Genomic DNA, 17,315 nt, shown 5'->3' with positions numbered 1-17,315 from the left:
TTCACAACTTCCCATATTTTATTTTCAAGGGCTGGGCGCTGTAAGCCTGGGGTCTGCTTTCGTCTCTTCAGCAGGCTCCGATTTCAGAATATGTTGGAATTTCAATCTCCAGAACTTCTAAGACTGCCGCTTCAGGTGCATGTTCAGTTAGAAACGATAACTTTAAAAAATACAATGTCCTCAAACCATACTACTAATTGCAACAAATCATGTGTTTGGCAGCTGCTTCCAAATCTTGGTAATCTTTTTTTGTTCTGCCTTTTACCTTGCAGGAGATCTGTTTGTACACAAAAATTCTGGCTCCAATTAATTGTCCAATTGTAGACTTTCTTATGAAAGCTCCTGATCCTCCGCCTGCTGTAACTGTGAGAAATGCTGTGCATATGCTTAAGGTCAGAAAAGGAACAGGTTTAGATGGTAATTGTGTTTGATCCCAAATTTGTGGTGTAGCAGTTTACTGACTTCAGTTTGTACTGAAGCTGTTTTTAATTACTTAAGGATGTTTTGAAGTTTTGCTTGTTGTCTGTTTTCATTTTGTGTGTGGGGATGTGTTTTTCCATGTCAAGGGAAGAGAGTGCTTCAAAGTCTTGTCTCTGTTAATAGTCTGACTTGCTTCTTCAGTGTTTGGAAACAAGTCTAGTTAATGTCCATTATTCACATCCTTTTTGCTTTCACTGTAAATTGATTTTGTCCACTGTACCCATCCTCCTCTCCTTTATTTGTTTGTTTGCTTGTTTATGAACAGACCATAGATGCCATGGACCCTTGGGAAGATCTCACTGAGCTTGGTTATCAGCTGACTGAATTACCTGTAGAGCCACACCTCGGTAAAATGGTGTTGTATGCTGTAGTTCTGAAGTGCCTGGATCCTGTTCTGACCATTGCCTGTGCTCTTGCCTGCCAAGACCCTTTTGTGCTGCCCACGCTGGCCTCCCAAAAGCGTGCAGCCGTGCTGTGCAGGAAGCGCTTTGCTGCCGGGACATTCAGTGACCACATGGCCCTGCTCAGGGCTTTCCAGGTAGTCTTTCATTTCAGAAAGTACTAATCACAGCACATCACCCAAGCAAAATGCAGATGTACCAGTTGGATGTAGAGTGGCGGACTGTGATTAAGTCCTCAGAGAAGACTTTCTTTTTGCCTAGTGCCTTTCCTGTGTATTGGACTCATAAATTTGTGAGGGAGCCCTTTTTGTAGTATGTTTTGTTTCAAACCCTAGAAAATTTTGAATGTTTCAACAATGTGCCTCTTTGCATCCTACTACACTGAACTTTGAATCATTATCTTAATGTAATGATCTTTATTTATTGTTTTAATTTGACATAATCATCACTGGAGTGAGCACATAAAGAGAATCTAATTGTTGAACAGAAAAAATAATCTGGTTTGATACATTAACTTTTAGAGTGGGTTTTGCATTCATTTTATTGACATAAATGTAATCTTTAAAAAAACACCTGCAGTTTTTAGTTTAAGTCCTTCAAATTAATAGGCAAATGTAAAAACATTTTCAGGCATGGCAGAAGGCACGCAGTGACGGCTGGGAGAGAGCCTTCTGTGAAAAGAACTTCCTATCCCGAGCCACAATGGAAATCATTACAGGAATGAGAACACAGGTGCTTGGCCAGCTTAGAGCCTCAGGTAGAGAAGTTGGAAACAATTTTAACGTTGTTTTAAAGTCAAGCATATAGAAATTGTAACAAAAATCATGTTCACTGGTGTAATTTTCCTTAATTTGAAATACACTGTCATGCACACATTCATGCAGGGTATGGTGCAGATGAGGAATTGTGGCTGATCAAACTGAAAGCACCCTCATCTCCACATGCCACTGCATTTCATGTTTTAATGAATTATTCCCATAGGAAATGTCTTTATATTGCAGAAAATAGTGGTATCCTGTGTCAGTATGAAACCCCTTATCAGGAAGGATTTCAGTGTAATGGTTTCTTCTTGGTGCTGTTAAGGTTGGCAGTGGTGAAAAATGCAACAAAGAAGTCATTTATTTCACCTTTAGTTTCTGACTCCTTTTGAGAGCCAAACACAAGGTAACATGGCACTGTTTTGTCTCTTTCATTTGTCAGGTTTTGTGAGAGCCAGAGGAGGAGCTGATATTAGAGATGTTAATGCTAACTCTGAGAACTGGGCTGTAATTAAAGGTGCCTTAGTGGCTGGGATGTATCCCAATCTTGTGCATGTAGACAGAGACAGCCTGGTGTTGACGGAACCAAAAGAGAAGAAAGTGCGATTTCATCCTACCTCTGTTCTTGGTCAGTCTCAGTATAAAAAGGTAAAGACACTTTGAATTCATAGTTCAAAAAAAAGGGTACTAAAATCTGTCACGTGTTTTAGAAATGTCTTTTCCTATTTGTCAGTACTTCAAAAGCAGTATAGGCATTTAACACTACAGCTTTAGAAAATACTGTTCTACCCAGCTGATAGAATTGGAGTTGATTCATTTTTCTATCGTTTCAATTAGTCCTTTCTCTAGATGGAAAAGGCAAAAAGGCAAAAAAAACTGCCCTGCTATAAAATTGTTTTAAAGATATAATGATCCCTATTCTTAAAAGCAAGTTTTTCTCTGAAACTTATTTTTAACATTTCTTTTTAAAGCAACATATTTTGTTTTACCATGGTAGGATAATTGATGAATCTGGTTGAATTCTCTCACACTTTTTTATGTGCATGTGCGGCTTTCGGGGGTTTCTCGCCGCTGTCCCCCGTCCCTCCCCGGCCCCCCGGGACCCTCTGGCTAGCTGTCCCCTCTCGGGGCCGGGGTTTTCCGCGGTCCCGCTGCCCTGGGCTCACCAGGCAGTGGCTGGGTTAGCACGGTCCGAGCTGCGGCGCTGCCTCGGTCGCCACTAGGATTCGAGATAAAGAGACCAAGAGAGACCAATGGTATGCTTGTCCAGAGAGATTGTATTGCCTGAAGCATTGCAGGGACCAAAGGCCCCGGGCTATTGCCCAGATACAGTTTTATACAGCAAAATTAAGACTTAAGGTCTAAACAATAGAGACAGTGTCCAGCTTAGGCACATCAGAACCACCCCAAGGGCCAGGTCCAATAGGAACTGCTCAGGGGTGGGGAGAAAGGGGGTTTACAGAGGAATGCTGAAGCGGGACTTTCCTGAAACAATGGAGCATACATAAATGTATCTTTTCCCTCAGTTTCTCATTTCCAAGGCCTTTCTAAAACAAATCCTCCACACTACCATGCCAGCATGATAGCAACATGCATGTATATTTTTATATGTATATAATTGTACATGTATTTAATTCTCAAAATACAGAATCATAGAATGGTTTGTGTTGGAAGGGACCTTAAAGCTTATCTCATTCCAGCCCCTGCCATGGGCAGGGACACCTTCCACTAGTCCAGGTTGCTCAGAGCTCCATCCAGCCTGGCCTTGGGCACTGCCAGGTTGAGGCACCCACAGTGTCTCTGGATAAAATGAGAAATACGTTCAAATTTACATTAATTACAGGTAGAGGGTACAATAGCCTGGTTTTACCTGCTCTTCCACAGATTGCCCCAGCAAATGGACAAGCTGCAGCCATCCAGGCCCTCCCTACAGACTGGCTTATATATGATGAAATGACGAGAGCTCACAAGACAGCAAACATCAGGTGCTGCTCTGTTGTGACACCTGTCACCGTGGCCCTCTTCTGTGGACCAGCCAGACTGCAAAGTAATGCCTTGCAGGCATCTTCATCCTTTCAAGGTACACTGGAGTCTGGATTTGGGATGTTTCCGTTGGTATACATCAGCGTGTGACATGCAGAGCTTATTTTTCAGTAATATTTAATACATATATTGGCTGATTCTGGAAACAGCGCTGTTATAATTCCTGTAGCTATTCAGGAAGAGTTTGTTGGTTCTGTAACAAATCTCTCCATTTTGGGATTCCTTACCTATTCAAGTCCATAAATTACACAGTCGTAGGGTCTCAGAAACTGCAGTATAGTTTGTAAGGAAAGAATGCAGCCACAATATCTAATGAGAACTGTAGTACTGGTACTGAGAAGTGTAGTATGCATGTTCTCTTTCTGCAGACTACTTTATTTGATACATTGAACCAGATTATTCAAACAGAATAATTTAGAAACAATCAGTATGGCAAACAAGTTATGTTGCTTCTAGCTAACACATACATTTTCAAGATATGTTCTACTGATAATTTTTAATTTCAGTTAACTGTACTATTAACTATAAGTAATAGAGAATATATTTACATTTCCTTCTTTTTTTCTCATTTAAATTGAGTCCTGTTGGAATGGAAGCAAAAATAACTGCTTCTAGTTGTCATAGTTTGAATCAAACTAAAAGTCCAACTTATTTCTAAAGCTTTCCTGTCTTGCTTTTAAACTGTGAACCTTAGAGTAGTGCTCATGCTGACTGAATTGCACTTAAGAAAAATAAAGAATCCTAATTAGTAGCCATAGATATTTTTTTTTTCTTACTAGGTCTTTAAATCTGCTGTTTTACTAGGAAATAGAGGCATGTGTGATTTTGCCAACAGCTTTAGGCAAAAGTTGTATAGTGGCCTGTGAAAACTGGTGAAGGTACATGAGTTGGGTCACATCATATCAATCCACATTTTTACATAGTAGGACCTTCAGCAGTCCTGGCTACTTGATTGCTGCTATCTGGAGCAAAGACTTTGCAGTGTATTTGCAGAAAAGAAGAGGTAGTTTTACAAATGTTTACATTTAAAGTCAATTTTAGAAGGAAAAATATTGCTGGTAATACAGTAGTATGCGGGTTTTTGTATAGAAATAATAGTAGAAAAAATATGGAAATTCTGATGAACCTTTTGTCTTTAATTCAGGGGGAGGGGTGTCTAATGATAGCAGCGACAGTGAGATGGAGGACAGGACGTCTGCTGATCTGGCACTGCTGAAGCTGGATGAATGGCTCCATCTTAAACTGGACCCTGAAGTAAGTAAGAAATTACTCCTGGGTTTGCTTCATGTAGAGGAATTGTAAAAAGATGTGAAAAGGTTTTTGTAACATTTGAGTAGCCAAGAATTTTCTCCAAGAATATCATGGTCCATTTGGGTCTCTCCAACTAGGTACTCTGTGATTTAACCTTTACTTCACAAGCTCATTAAGAATTAAACGGCTTCAATCCCCTTTGGCACAGAGTTGTCTGTTGCATAAATTTGTGTATTCAAAATCCAAGTTGCAGTGTTTGATCACCTATCACCCATACCTTTCTCTTCTTTTACCTGTCAGCAGAAAGAAAGAGAATAGTCACCTAAGTCAACAGTGAGAGTGCTCATCCCTCTTCCTCCATATTGGTGTGGGTGTCCTGTCTCTCACAAAAGGGAGCAGGAAAGCCTCAGCAATCCAGATTCTGTTGGGTCTGTTTCAAAAACTTTCTGGGCAATATGATGTTTTATATCTGAGCTTGGCAGTTTTGTCCCTTTCCACAAGTCAGCAGATTCTGAAGAAACTGGCAGACAAAAAATGATGACTGCAAGGGACAGCAAGCTGCAGGTGACAGTGACAGCATAAGGGCCCTTCTGCTCCTTCTGGCCTCCTGTCCTGCCTGCATGGTGCTCCATCAGGCCATAGCACAAGCTGGGATAAGCTAAAATCTGGACAGGAGCTGAGAGAACAGTCACATTGGCATATTGTGTTCTTCTTTCTCTGAGAGGATAACCAAAATCAGATCAAAAAAGGAGCACTTGAAGCTGAAGTTGCTGAGAGAAAGTTGCTGTCAGATTTTGGAAGGATACATTTCAAATCCTCTTTGAAATAGAAGTCTTTATGTCATTGAGGAGCTGTGGCTGCAGTTTATGGGTCATGAAACACACAACTTTACCAACTCTAATAATAATACTCTCTCTCCTAGTCATGTCCAGAAGAGTGATTTTTAAAAATTTATTGTAATGGAAGCGTTTCTAGTAGCAGAATTAGACAATAGTCTTCTGAATTTAGTCATCACATTTGACCAGGTGTCTATGTAAGAAAAATATCACTTAGAGCTCTTTTCCATCAACGATACTGAAGAATGCATGAGTAGAGACTGATTTGAGAGGAAGGGCATAAAGCATGAAAGGATTGAGTTTTCTTGAAAGATAAGAAGGAAAAAAAAAGTCTGTGGAATTACAATACAAAGCTAAGTTTAGTACAGAGCTAAATGAAATGTTTCCAAAATGACCTTGTACCCAAGGAAAAGAAAGCAAATTAACATCATAGTTTAAATATGGATTATTCCCTTTCCCCAAGACCTTAGTCTTGCCTTCAATTCTGGGCTCTGTTTATATTGGAATGCCAGGTGTTGCTTGATAGGGAAAAGACAGGGTTCTCTTACCTGTGTGATCTAATTTTCATCAGTATTTAACAGAATTGGAATTCATTGCAGGCTGCTGGTATGCTGCTGCAGCTCAGGCAGAAGTGGCACAGCTTGTTTCTGCGTCGTATGCGAGCTCCTTCTAAGCTGTGGTCTCAGGTTGATGAAACAACTGTAAGAGCAATTACAGCTGTTCTGAGTGCTGAAGAACAGTCTGCAGGTCTGCAGCAGCCTTCAGGAATTGGCCAGAGACCAAGGCCTGTGACTTGTGAAGAACTTCCTTTGGCATCTACATGGAAGTCAACCAGCAGCAGAAAAATCTCAACAGAAACAGAATTATCTGACTCCTCTCATGCTGAAAAGTAAGATGCTGAGGTCTTCTGCTTACTGTAGGTTGCAGTTTATGTATACGAGTATCACTTAAGTTTCTGCTAGTAATAGGAGGTGAAAACAGTGGAAGTACATTTGGAAGGTGTTATACTGTTGTATGCTGCATTGTAATCCCAAAGAGAAGTATTTCATACCTGGGGCTGCTGTTTGAGAGAGCAGTCAGGAATATTGTCCATGAATTGTGATGTTTGAGAAGTAGCAGAAGAAGTTTAACAGTAGCATTAAAAAGCAATGAATGGTCAGTATGAGTTTTTAGTTAGGTTTAATAGATGTTGTAGTTGCTGTAATACATGTGGTCATGCTGTAGGTGGACAGGTCGATGTAAATTGTTCAGTGACTGCTTGTGAAACTCAAGGTATGTCCTTTGTAGGGTTTCAGTGAAATCTTCTTCTCCTGCACTCCACCAGCCAAAGAAGTACAAAGAAAAAGACATTTTGCTCTCCGGACAATGCTCAGATGACAGATCAGCTCAGTCCTCAGTGAAACCTGCAGACAGCAGTAGCTATTCCAGCCCCTGTGCTACTCCTTCTTCTCCAGTGTCTGGAAAGGTAGAGTTCTCTAACATACTACCCTGCTCTTCCAAAATAATAGAATTTCTTGCTGATATCATTCTGCAGTTAGGTATTTTACTGATAAATTAGGAATCTAACGTAGCTTTTCATTTGTAACACTGCATAATACTTCCTTCTGGAATTTAAAAATCTAGACTAAATATCCTTGTTTCACTAGTTTAATACAGCAAAAATAATTTATGGACTGCTGAGGTAAAGCTATCCAAAGTAGAAAAAATGAGATTTAAAAAAACCCCAAACTTGTTCTAATAAACGTGTAAGTTTTTTTCAACTAAATGAGTATATTATATACATACTTCTGAAGTTTTTGGATTCTGCCTTTTTCTGCATTCATAATAGATTTTCAGTATCAATACTGATTCTGTCTTACCTGCCTTACTATGACTGATTTTTGTGATGGTTATTTTAACAAAGCACACATTTTTAATGAGATTACTGTGACAGTTGTCCCTATATACTTGAATAGTAGACTGCAGTAACATGAAGGAGATCATTCAGAGGAAACTTCATGGACTCATTGGAGGATGTAGTAATTCCTCTTGAATCTTTCAGCTTTTAAATTAAGACAGCGTAAAAGGAAGAAAACATTTTTCCCGAATATAGAAATGCGAGTAGTGTGCTGTAGGCTACACTCTAGGATGATGAATTTTGGTGTCATCTCAAGGTCTGTCAGACTTTAACCAATTCTAATTAATCACTAGGCTTTTTAATCCTATTCTGCTCTACTTGTTTCCTGCCCCTCATGGATGAATTACTGTGGAAGGGGCTAACAGCAGGCCTGTTAGCTAAAGGAGCAAAAAGAAGCTGAGGGGCAAGAAGCTGATAAAGAGCTCTCTCCAAGGCTGCTACCAAGGAGGCTGAGAGAAGAACTGGAGAAAGATAAGGAGAGAACTGCAGCTGGATAAAGCATTTTCAGAAAGTTAACTAAAGTCACTATTACTGTTCACCAGTGGTGTTATGTTGATTTTTTGTGGCCAACAGTTGGGGTAGAAGAAGTATAAACAATTAGAAAGTTTATAAAAGGTCATGTTCGATAATAAAGAGTTGCCATCTGAGACCGCCTGTGGTCTGTGCTTTGTGTGGCGACCGCCTCATGATGCAGTGTATATACCAGTGATAGCTGGTGCCCACCACGTGGAGCCACAGCCTGAGCAGCGTGGTCGGTCTGGAGCCACGCGGGGTCCCAGCGACTGGCAGCCCTGACCCGCTGGGGAGTAGCAGGGGAGGCGGCGCTGGTGCAGCTGAGAGTGGCGGGTGGAAGCCACAGGCAAGTCCTGACCTGATTTTCTCCTATCAACACACCTGGAAGCAGGTGAGGCACCAACTAGTGATAATGGGAAATAAATCTAAAGAGGAAGAGACTATTTTGGCTACATAGAAAGCTGTGTTAAGAAATAAGGGAATTACTACTTCAGACTATGCCCTTTGTAGTATATTGCTGTGGACTAGATCATAGGATTTTGCTACTGATCCTGACACAGCATTTAGTGTTAAAGGTTGGAAAAAAAGTCAGGGACAAGCTGTGGGAAGTCACCTGAGCGGGAGATAAAACTATTGTCAATCTAGTTGTTACTTGGAGATTGCCTTTTGAGGCATTAAAAGAATGGAAAACAGCGGGAACAAGCAGAGTACAAGGTGGATGAAGATTTGGGGTTGATAAAGGAGTCTGATGGGAGGGATGAGTCAGATGGGGCCTCTGATGGGGAACTTGTTGCATACATCCTTGAAGAAAGTGCAGGTGCCCATGGAAGTTACCAGGCAGGCTACCAAAGCTTCCAGGAAAGTTGCCAGAGCTTCTGGGCTGGATGCTGAAGCTTTTGGGAAAGCTGCTAAGGATTCCGGGCAGACTGACAGAGTATCTCCTTCTCAGACTCCTAAGCCTCTTTATCTCACCTGCACAGCAGCTTTCAGCAGTGCCTCTATACACTACACCACTGTGCCAGTTAGCGGAAATGTCTTTGGCAGAGAGACAAACCCAGCTGTCTGCCCCCTGCTCCCCTCTGACGCTGTTGAGGCAGGATGGGAATGAATAGACTTTGTTCAGAAGGCTGAGACTATAACTGATTTATTTCAAAATACATCACTCTTTTATACAGAGCTTTGTGCAGACCAACTCTATTGGTCCTGAAGTGAAAACATCTCAACGTATTGGTGTGCAGTGGATGACATACAGTAGTAAAACCTAATTATAAACAATTTGAACAAGAGAGATAAAGAACTTACATTCTTTCTCAACACTTTCTCAAGCTTCTACCTGGTTAGAAATTTATGGTTTTTCTTTGAATCTAAGACCTACACCCCTCCACTCTAGCCCAGCCATTTGCCCCCCGCCCCCCTCTGAGCTGCATGAACAGTTTGCAAGGTCGTATCCTCCACTGCCAGACAGTGACAGCAAATCAAGTGAAGAGTCACCCGCAGTAACACCTGAGGTGGGGCAGGGAACTGTTGGCAGTTCAGCTTTTAAGTGATCTAGCCCTACTGCCCCATGGACTTTGCCTCCGTGTCAAGTAACTGTGCTTCCATGACAGCCTCAGAAGTTTTGGGAATTTCTTAGGAAGAAAGCAGCTGAATAAAAAAATTGGGACCTAATAGAAAGATTTGGTGCCCCAAAAGTACCTCAGGAGGAGAGTGTTAAGGCAAATGTTGCCTGTGATAATCCTATGGCTTTTCCAGTTTTTAATGCAGTTCTTGGAATAGGGCAGGATGACAGTCATCATGTCTTTGCCTGGAAGGTTGTGCAAGATCTCCAATTGAAAGTGGCTCAGTTTGGTATTAATTCCTCAGAGGTAATGCAATTAATACATGTAATTAATGCAGTATGCTTGTACCTTATGACATCATGCATCTTGCTACAGTTTTATTCCAACCAGTACAGTATGGTGTGTTTCAAGAAACTCAGAGGTGAGTGGCTGAGCACACAGCTTTAACAAATATGCAGCTGCCTCAACACGACTCGTCATGCTGTGGGTGTTGATGCCTTATTGGGCACTGGGCCTTTTGCTAACCCAGATTTACAGGCAAGGTGGGATCCTTCAATTTTGACACAAACTCGGCAAATAGGCATGAGTGCTTTAATTAAAACAATGGAAATGGCAGCTCCAAAACAGAGATATGTTACTATACAACAAGGGATGAGAGAACCATTTTTGCAGTTTGTGGAAAAGCTTGCTGCAGCTATTGAAAAACAGGTAGATAATGAACCTTTGTGACATAGATTGTGTATAGAATTGGTGAAAGAAAGTGCAAACCCAGACTGCAGAACGATTATTGACACCTTACCTGGGGAGCCCACATTGCCTGAAATGGTTACTGCTTGCTCAAAAGTTGGTTCAGTAGAGCATAAAATGGCAGCTCTTGCTGCAGTTCTAAGACCACCACCGAAATGCTGTAATTGTGGACAGCAAGGGCATGTAAGGGCACAGTGTAATACCCAGAAAATAACATCTAAGTCAAATGCAAGCAGCAATGTTATGTGCAATCATTGTGCTAAATTTGGGCACTGTGCACGAGTAAGTATCATGCAAATGGTCAGCTGTTGCAGGGAAATGGGAAGAAGAACACGAAGGGGTGTGTGGGGACACAAATAACCTGACAACCATTAACAGCAATTATGGGCCTTCCCAGCACTGCAAAGCTACCCATTTGCAAACAGTATTCAGGAGCAACAAGTGGGTCCACAGGGATTGATGTACCCACCACCGACACAGTAACTATTTTGACAAAAGAAATCTGCAAAGTGCCCCATGACACCTATGGCCCAATAGGACGTGGATTGAGTGCATTTCTGATAGGGATATCAAGTACTACACTTAAAGGTATTCATATGCATTTAGGACTTATTGATGTTGATTATTTAGGACAGAGTCATGCTATGATATGAATTGATGACTGCCCTATTACTATTCAGGAAGGAACTTGCATCACTCATCTTGTAGCCTTTGTGAGTTTTGTTCCCAATACAGTAAGTACCTCAAGTGTTCCGGACTGAGAAAGTAACGGAGACCCATCCAGAAAAGACATGCATCCTCACAGCCAGTGGATATCATCCAGGGACTGTATCGGTAACAGGTTTGATTGACACTGGAGCAGATGTTACAATAATACTCTCATGACTGCGTTGACCTCAATCGTGGCCTCTCACTCATGCAAGTTTTGGACTTATGGGGTTGGGTGGTTCTACAACAGGTGGCTTGTCAGCCATTGTAATTCATGTGAAACATCCCGATGGCCAACAAGCTAACATCAGACCCTCAGAATTACTGGGATTTTTAATTACTATTATTACAGAATTAGTATGGATTTTTAATAGGAGCCGCTGTGATGCAGGGTGGTGAATGTCCAATTGTAGCCTTGACATGGTTAACAGATAAACCTGTCTGGGTTGATCAGTGGCCCCTTACTACTGAAACGCTTACTGCCCTGCAAGAATTAGTCACAGAACAATTGCAAGTGGGTCATATTGAAGAATCATTCAGACCCTTGAATACCCCTGTTTTTGTAATAAAAAAGAAATCAGGAAAATGGAGACTTTTACATGATTTACAGCACATAAATGCTGTAATGGCAACAATGGGAGCTTTACAACCAGACTTTCCTACACTGACCAAACCTGGCTAAAAGATACATTGAATCAGATATATATCACTAATACTTTCTGAAAGACTAAATATGGTCTGCAATAATTCTAAAGTTCATCAGCTGCTTACATTATTCTTAAAATGTAAAATTGTACTGCTGTCAAAAGTAAGAACCTTCCTCAAACTCCTAAGTAAAAGGTTGTTTGAAACATATTATTTCAAACAAGAAGTGTTTCTCAAATATTTTACAAAACCTAGTGAAAATATTATTTTCTTGCAAAATTTCACATTCCTGTACAGACCCAAGCCAATTGTGCTTAAGCAATAATAATTACTCACACTATTACTGTGTTCTTCTACGCTACAAAGTACATATTATTTAATGTCAGTAACTTCATTTTATAAGCTAAATTAATAGTTTAAGACTTTCCATTAGGAATCAAAGTGTATCTGACAGTATTTCAGAGATTAAAATGTATGAAAATACCACAAATACATAAAATTGCAGTCCTATACAGCATGTGAACATAGTAAAATACAATGATCATGACAGTTACATTTTTCCATTCTAATCTTTTTCTGAAGCTTTGCATGTGTACCAGGTAACTGGGCTGGGCTTGGTGTATCACTGTAGAGCCCCAGGAGCTCTGCTCCCAGTCAGCTGAATGTTAGCACATGGGCACCAGCCCTGGGCAGGGGCCAGTACAGGGCCCCTCCTGCAGGAGAAGGGATCGGGCCCTGCTCTGTAACTTTCATTTTGGCCACTTCTGTGAACAGGTAAGAAAGGTCAAAATGAAACCTTTCCCAGGTATTTCCGTCTGCTTTATCTTTTTGGCGCCAAAACTCTGGGACACAGATGGCCTGGGTGTGTGCTGAGCAATGCAGCCCCCACGAAGTCCTTGGTTTCCCCACAAGTTGCCATGCCTTGTTCCCAGGTGTGCCCAGCTCTGACAGGAGCAAGAGTCTACAGCGCCGTGCCCTGCCCAGCCACTTGGAATCAAGTGGGCATGTGCCTTGGAGATTTGCAGGGGTCCTTGATCTTCATGTGGAAGCTCCGTGTTCCCTGTCCGGCATGGCAGAGGGCTGGTGGGCTGCCGTGCTGCCGGCTGAAGAGACGCCGCAGCCAGGCGTTTTCTAAGGAGTCCAGGCAGCCTAGGGAGATCTCCTGCCTAGGCTTGCTTTCACTGCCAGGGCTATAAAGGGCTTTTTCTGCTGCCCTTTTCTTTCTAAGGGCTTTGGAGCTGTTTATAAAACCCTCGACACCAGCACAGGACAACAGGTAAAGTGTCAATACCCGCGGCAGTTTCTCCCTAAGCTCTGCTGTCTGGCAACAGGGCAGTTTGGCACAGCTCGCTGTGTCATGGCACGAACGCTCTCTCCGTGTTCCCTGTGGTCTCGTGCAGGGAGTGACTTCTCAAGTTAATAGTGGCCAATGTCTTTGTAGGTGGCCATCAAGATAGTGTCTCTTCAGGAGAAGATGTCTGAGGAGCTGGCTGTCAATGAAATCTTGGTGATGAGGGACAGCAGGAATCCCAATATTGTCAGCTACTTAGACAGGTTGGGGTATTCTCACGTCTATGTAGCTTTAGACATCTGCATGTGCACGGGAGGAGTTTGCAGCTGGCTTTCAGTAATCTCTTCTGGCATGTGTAGCTTGGAGAGCAGTTGCAAAAGCCTGGGTCAGGCCCTCAGGTGCCTGAGCCGTGCCCATTCCTCTCTCTCCATGCCGTGGTTTCCTTCTTTCAGCTACCTGGTGGATGCGGAGCTCTGGCTGGTGATGGAGTTCATGGACGGCGGCACGTTGTTTGATGTGCTCCGGGCAGTGTACCTGGAGGAAGGACAGATAGGCGCCGTCTGTCGGGAGGTGAGGCGTCCCGCTTGTGCTTCCCCTGGCCTGCCCAGGATGGTTCTTGTCAGCTGGTGGTTAAGGAGAGCAGAGATTTCTTGGCCCCGGCTTTCTTTTGGCGCTGCTCTCACGACACAGAGCAGAAGAAAGAGCATTAATCTGAAGGGAACTGCCTGCTGGAGTCCCCGCACGCCTTAGGCTCTGTTCTTGCACTCTTCCATGCTGTCCGTCCTCTGGCGCTTGTGCACACTCACTTGTTTCGTTTCCTGGCTTGCTCCTCTCAGCTTTGCCTCTGAATGTTTGTCTGGAGCCTGTCCGTCTGTCCGACATTCCTTGACATTCTAAGCCCGCATGCGGGTGGCAGAATTTCAAGCCGAGGGCGAAGGAGATGTCCTCAGCTTCAAAGCACGGCATTGCAGCCCAGATGGTGAGGGATTCTGAAACAGGTCTAATATGCTGCTTCCTCCTCTGCTGCCACAGGGCTTGCAATGAAATCGTTGCCATGCTGCTTGCCAGCCAAAGGTCACGTGCTTGGTACCAATGGCAGGATGGACTCGTGTGAGCTCAGATGCCTTCGCTTTGAAATATCCAAAGCACTTCTAAGAGTGTTGAAGCAGCAAGCTCTTGCTCTTGACAGCGCCGTGCTAGTGCTCCCTCCTTCAAAATTCCCTAAGAAAGCAGTCAACCTCTTGGAGCCCTTTCCTTTCTTCTGGGATCAAATCAGATGCTGAATGTTAACTTTCCTTCCCTCCTTTCTCTCTCAGTGCCTGCAAGGACTGCATTTCCTTCATTCCCGCCAAGTCATCCACAGGGACATCAAAAGCGGCAACGTTCTCGTGGGCATGGACGGATCTGTCAAGCTGGGTGAGTATCGCCCCTGCTCAGGGGCAGCCTTCCCCGCGTGTGCTGTGGGGCTGCTTTTTGGTGACTGCCACTTCCCCAGAAGCGCTGCTCAGCCAGCGCGTGAATCGTGAGGGTGTTTCTGAAATGGCCAATGCCCTATTTCCCTGGCTCCAGCCACGGGGAAGGCGAGCTCAGCTGCCTTTTCAGCTAGACTGGGCATGGCCTTGGCAGGCTTGGAGTGGGCCATCCTTTAGGCCGGTTTGCCAGCGGTGGCTGGCTTTGACAGGCTTTGTTTTTCTCCTCAGCTGACTTTGGCCTCTGCGCTCAGCTCAGCCCTGAGCGCAGCAAGCGCAGCTCCAGAGTGGGCACTCCCAGCTGGATGGCCCCGGAAGTGGTGAGAGGAGAAGCCTACGGCCCCAAAGTGGACATCTGGTCCCTGGGGATCATGGGGCTGGAAATGGTGGAAGGGGAAGCTCCTTACGAGAGGATGGCCCGTGTCAGGGTAAGGTGCAGCTTAGAAAAGGGGCTCTGTGTGGAGAGAGCTGTTGTGGCTAGGAAAGGAGCAGCTAGAGTGTCCTCTTCCATCCATGTGTTGTAGGTTTTTGAACTGATAGAAACGAACGGGCCCCCGAAACTGCAGAACCCCAGGCACCACTCGGCTCTCCTGCGCGACTTTCTGCGCTGCTGCCTGCAGGCAGACGAGGACAGGCGCTGGTCTGCCCAGGAACTCCTGCAGGTGAGAAAAAGCAAAGGGGCAAAAAGCCCTGCCAGCTGAGGACACCTGCATCCAGGGATCAAGAGGAGTGTGGGCTGCGTGGGTGAGGCAGCTTCCAGGAGAGGAAGGCCCACGGGGAATGTGCTGCCCTCGGTCCTCTTGGTGTGTCTTTTGGGCAGCCAAGGAGTCCTGCTTGGGCCCGTGAGGATGTGCTCGTGGAAAGTAACGGGGGTTCCCTTCTTTTTGGTTTTTCTTCCGGGCAGCATCCGTTTGTGACCTCAGGCGAGCCAGCCTCCAGCCTGGCTGCTCTGGTCACCTCAGCCAAGCAAGTGCTGGAAGACTGGAGAGGAGACGCTTGCGCCTGAGGAGGCCCTTGTGCCGTGCCAGCTCCGAGCAGGGGCAAGGGGATGTGTTGTGTTTGGGCAGAGATTCAGCCATCCCCTGACTTTTTAATAAGGGGCTGTGCTGTAGATAGGAAATGTAATGGTTCCGGAATTTTCTTAGTTTAGCTAGGTTCAACTTAAACCGTTGTTGGGGTTTTTTTTTCATGAAAAGATTAACTTTTAAAACTTAAGGAAATTCAGGCAGAGAATTCAAAGGACTGTAGAATCTAGATAGCTTAGATAGTAGAGGATAGTTTAGCTTAGAATATAGTCTTGTTAATTTAGGTAAGTTCTGAGCTCTCTTTTAAGTAGAAAAGAATGAATTGTCATAATCAGAATTAAGCTGTGAGAGGAAAAGCTGTGATGCAGCAGAAGTGCACTGTGCAGGCGCTACAAGCTGTCAGCCTGATCAGGCCAGCTGCAGGGCAGAATGATAAAGATGCCGAAGTAGTGAGGGGACACTTTGTTTCAGCCAGAGTGGCAATAAAACTCTGACATAGGCCGAGCGTTGGAAGACTCCCTTCCTTGCCATGCTCTAGCTAAGCTGGACAGTCCCTTGCAGAGGCCCAGAGATCACGCTGAGGTAAGCAGCTTTGCTTACCGCAAGTGGGGAAAGCAAGTGCAGGAAAACTGGCGTGCAGACGCCTGCGCCTGAGGAGGCCCTCGTGCCCTGCCAGCTCAGGGGAGGGAAACGGGGATGGATCGTGCATAGGCAGAGCTTCAGCCATCCCCTGAGTTTTACGAGGAGCTCTGCTGTAGATAGGAAATGTAATGTTTTGAGGTTTTCTGAGCTTAGCTGTCTTTAGTTAGGACTAGAGACCATAGAAGGCTTCATTCATGAAGCATTGTTTAGAAAAGAGTAGAGTAGTGTTGATGTAGGGAAGCTCAGAATTATCCCTTAAGGAGAAATGAATGAATTGTCATCAGAAGAATTGAGCTATCCAAGAAGAATGTGGGATTGAGCAGATCTGGAGCAGGCATGTCCCACGAGTTGTCTGCCTGAACTGGCCACCTGGAGGAGGCCACCTGGAGGACAGATTGAGGAAGATGAAGATGGTGAAGTAACCAGGAGATGCTCTGTTCCAGCTCTTGCTTTCAGCATGACTGGCAATAAAACCTCTAAACCCCCCAGAGCCCTGGAGTGTTCCCTTGCGTGTCACGCTGTGCCTAAGCTGGTCAGTGCCTTCCAAGCTGTGCGCTGCGGACGGGCTCTCCCGTTCACGGCTTTGCGCTGCTTCCGAGCGGCCCAAGGCTCTCCCCCTTGCCAGAGTGGCCCTGGCCTGCCCCACACACCTTCCCCGACAGCTGCCCCACACCGCCCCACCTGCCTGGCTGAGATGTTCCCCACCGTGCCCTTGTGTCCCTCCGTGCCAGCTGCCCCTCACGCTGGGTCAGGATGAAGGACCTGGCCTGGCTGTCCCCCGTTTCCTGGCGGTCACTTGGTGCTGAGGAGTAAAGGAGGGTCGAAAGGGCACGTCTTCCTTACGCTTCCCTCTCTTGAACCTCTGGGGCACCAAAGCGCCCTGCTCAAGGGGGCCTGAGGGCCTACACTGGGCTTTCCATGCTACCGTGTCATTCCTCCTTCTCCAAAGCCCTACAATTTGCTGGTTGATGTGAGCGGACTTGGAAATGGGGAAAATGAGATGCTTTCCAATGGAGGCAATCCTTCTGGGTAACTACTGCAGTGTTTCAG

The 17,315-nt window shown here is 44.6% G+C and overlaps 1 pseudogene; it reads left to right on the top strand.

The window, feature by feature from the left end:
* The first annotated feature begins 832 nt into the window (after positions 1-832).
* On the top strand, positions 833-12,969 carry LOC146763726 (uncharacterized; annotated as a pseudogene).
* Positions 12,970-17,315: the final 4,346 nt, after the last annotated feature.

Source organism: Lonchura striata, chromosome Z (genome assembly GCF_050655825.1).
Source record: "Lonchura striata isolate lonStrDom1 chromosome Z, ASM5065582v1, whole genome shotgun sequence".
NCBI lineage: Eukaryota > Metazoa > Chordata > Aves > Passeriformes > Estrildidae > Lonchura > Lonchura striata.
Note: the sequence above shows the minus strand (reverse complement) of the source record. Positions and strands in the feature narration are given on the sequence as shown.